The sequence below is a fragment of the Prionailurus viverrinus genome, chromosome A3 (genome assembly GCF_022837055.1).
Source record: "Prionailurus viverrinus isolate Anna chromosome A3, UM_Priviv_1.0, whole genome shotgun sequence".
NCBI lineage: Eukaryota > Metazoa > Chordata > Mammalia > Carnivora > Felidae > Prionailurus > Prionailurus viverrinus.
The window spans coordinates 49,116,132-49,119,986 of record NC_062563.1 but is presented as its reverse complement, the minus strand read 5'-3'; the positions used below and the strand labels follow the sequence as shown (position 1 = coordinate 49,119,986).

The window sequence follows — 3,855 nt, the reverse complement described above, 5'->3', positions numbered from 1 at the left end:
TAAAATTTAAATCCAAGTTCGTTAACATAGTGTAATAATGTTTTCAGGAATAGAAGTTAGTGATCACTACATCACTTACATGTAACACCCAGTACTCATCCCAGCAAGTGCCCCCTTTAATGCCAATCTCCCATTTATCCCATTCTACCACCCAACACCCTGCCAGCAAAGCTCAATCCGTTCTTTGTACTTAAGAGTCTCTTATGGTTTGTCTCCCTCTGTGTTTTTATCTTAGTTTTGCTTCCCTTCCCCTATGTTCATCTGTTTTGTTTCTTAAATTACATATGTGAGTGAAATCATACAATATTTGTCTTTCTGCGACTGACCTATTTCACCTAGCATAATACAGTCTAGTTCTATCCACATTGTTGCAAATGGCAAGATTTCATTCTTTTTGATCACCAAGTAATACTCCGCTCTATGTATGTATATTGAACTACATATATTTTGAAGTGATGACAACATTACGTTTTGTTATATTTATCATCTTGTCGCCAGATATACCCCAAGACCTGGCCTTTACTGCCCACCTCCTTGTGCTCACTAACATTTGTCTTACATTTTCCCCTAAGCTCTTCTTTCAGGTTCTCCTCTTAACCCAGGCAAATGAGACCTAAAACCACCCCCAAGGTGATGGTGACTGCAATGATAAGACCTCCTGCTTCCCCAGACCACTCAGAAACTTTGAGCAAAACCTCCCAACTCAAGCTTGTGCAGATGGACCTTGGAGTGACCCCTGAAATGATCTACCACTACTTTTACCTCATTATAATACTAAAATCTCCACCCAAGGAGGAGACTAAGCCTAATTTACATAACATACATTGTATGTATAGTCATGTTGCCTTAAGGTGCTGGTGTGGTTATTCCTGCCACTACATATGAAGATAAGGCTTCCCAACTAAGTACTCATCCTAATCCTAAAATAAAAGGAACTGATTCACCATCTTTCAGGGAGTCATAGCTTTGGAAGCCTTTCCTCATGATGGCCTTATTTGCTGCACATGAAAGTTTTCTTCCTGTGACAACTTACTTGGTTCAATTTCTGACTCACCAAGGAGTGAGCTCACGTGGTTTTGATTACAATCTCATATAGATTAAAAAAGATAAGAAGAAAAAGAATAAGAAGAGAAGACGGAAGAGGAGGAGGAGGAGGAGAAGGAGAAGAAAAAGTTTATTTACTTGTGATGAAAACTTTTAGGATCTACTTCCTAGAAACATTCAAATACACCATACACCAGTGTTAATTCTAGTCCTCATGTTGTACATTACATTTCCGATACTTATTTATCTAATAATTGGAAGCTTATACCTTTTGCTAGTTGGAACCAGTGAAAATATGGAACACTTCATAAATTTCTCTATCATTCATGCATAAGGCCAATGGTACTCTTCTCTTTATTGTTCCAACTTTTAGTGTATATACTGCTAAAACAAACACTTATTTCTTTTTTCTTTTTGGGAATTTTGAGAATTCTTTATTCTGAAACAGCAACATATACCTTCTCAAATATATAGTTTGTAAATTTTTTTTCCCCTCAGCTTTGGCTTCTTTTATTTTAATAGTATCTTTATAAAATAGATGGTTTTAAATTGATAAAATTTTATTATCAATTTTTCCCTTTTATGTATTGGACTTTTGGGATCATAATCTAAGAAATTTTACCAAACATGCAGTCACAGAGATTTTGTAAGTTTTCTTCTACGTGTTTTCTCACTTTAGGTTTTATAGGTCCACAATACATTTTGAGTTAATTTTTGTACAGTGTACTTTACTTTGTGTAGTGCAAAGTATAGGTCAATGTTTATTTTGTACTTGAATGTTTAACTGTTACAGCAACTTTTGTTGAACAGACTGTCTTTCCCCACTGAATTATCTTTGTACTTTGTTGAAGATCAGTTGTCCGTAGATACGTATGTAAATCAATTTCTGGGCTCTCAAACTCCATTGATCTTTGTTCCTTCATCAAAACCCATTATAGCTTTACAGTAAGTCTTGAAATTGGATACTGTGAGTCCTCCACTTTGTTCTTCATTTCCAAAATTGAGCTATTTTAGTTCTTTTAAATTTCTAAGCAAGTTTTAGAATTTGTCACTACCTTAAAAAAAAAAGTATCCTACAGGGATTATCTTTTTTTTTTAATATCAAATTTATTGTCAAATTGGTTTCCATACAACACCCAGAGCTCATCCCAAAAGTTGCCCTCAGCAATACCCATCACCCACCCTCCCAACCTTCCCAACCCCATGTACCCGCAGTTTGTTCTCAGTTTTTAAGAGTTTCTTATGCTTTGGCTCTTTCCCTGTCTAACTTTTTTTTTCCTTCCGCTCCCCCATGGGCTTCTGTTAAGATTCTCAGGATCTACATAAGAGTGAAAACATATGGTATCTGTCTTTCTCTGTATGACTTATTTCACTTAGCATAACACTCTCTAGTCCCATCCACGTTGCTACAAAAGGCCAGATTTCATTCTTTCTCATTGCCATGTAGTATTCCATTGTGTGTATAAACCACAACTTTTTTATCCATTCATCAGTTGATGGATATTTAGGCTTTTTTCCATAATTTGGCTATTGTTGAAAGTGCTGCTATAAACATTGGGGTACAAGTGCTCCTATGCATCAGCACTCCTGTATCCCTTGGACAAATTCCTAGCAGTGCTATTGTTGGGTCATAGGATAGATCTATTTTTAATTTTTTGAGGTCCTGGACTTTTATTTGTTGGGAGATTTTTAATTATTTTTAATTTTTTGAGGAACCTCCACACCCAGAGGGACTGAACCAGTTTGCATTCCCACCAACAGTGCAAGAGGGTTCCCGTTTCTCCACATCCTCTCCAGCATCTATAGTCTCCTGATGTGTTCATTTTAGCCACTTTGACTGGCGTGAGATGATATCTGAGTGTGGTTTTGATTTGTATTTCCTTTATGAGAAGTGACATTGAGCATCTTTCCAAGTGCCTGTTGGACATCTGGATGTCTTCTTTAGAGAAGTGTCTATTCATGTCTTCTGCCCATTTCTTCACTGGACTATTTGTTTTTTGGGTGTGGAGTTTGATGAGCTCTTTATAGATTTTGAATACTAGCCCTTTGTCTGATATGTCATTTGCAAATATCTTTTCCATTCCGTCAGTTGCCTTATACTTTTATTGATTGTTTCCTTTGCTGTGCAGAAGCTTTTTATCTTCATGAGGTTCCAATAGTTCATTTTTGCTTTTAATTTCCTTGCCTTTGGGTATGTGTCAAGTAAGAAATTGCTGTGGTTGAGGTCAGAGAGGTCTTTTCCTGCTTTCTCCTCTAGGGTTTTGATGGTTTCCGGTCCCACATTCAGGTCCTTTATCCATTTTGAATTTAGTTTTGTGAATGGTGTAAGAAAGTGGTCTAGTTTCAACATTCTGCATGTTGCTGTCCAGCTTTCTCAGCACCATATATAAAGAGACCGTCTTTTTTCCATTGGATATTCTTTCCTGCTTTGCCAAAGATTAGTTGGCCATACTCTTGTGTGTCTAATTCTGGGGTCTCTATTCTATTCCATTGGTCTATGTGTCTGTTTTTGTGCCAATACCATGCTGTCTTGATGATTACAGCTTTGTAGTAGAGGCTAAAGTCTGGGATTGTGATGCCTCCTGCTTTGGTCTTCTTCTTCAAAATTACTTTGGCTATTCGGGACCTTTTGTGGTTCCATATGAATTTTAGGATGGCTTGTTCTAGCTTTGAGAAGAATACTGGTGCAATTTTGATGGGGATTGCATTGAATGTGTAGATAGCTTTGGGTAGCATTGACATTTTGACAATATTTATTCTTCCAATCCATAAGCACAGAATGTTTTCCCATTTCTTTATATCTTCTTCAAT

The 3,855-nt window shown here is 36.8% G+C and overlaps 1 non-coding gene across 1 annotated transcript; it reads right to left on the bottom strand.

Annotated features, from left to right (window-relative positions):
* Window positions 1–1,333: 1,333 nt before the first annotated feature.
* On the bottom strand, window positions 1,334–1,437 carry LOC125163135 (U6 spliceosomal RNA). The gene has a single exon (XR_007151300.1). It is a non-coding gene; the product is annotated as a U6 spliceosomal RNA (small nuclear RNA).
* Between the last annotated feature and the right edge of the window lie 2,418 nt (window positions 1,438–3,855).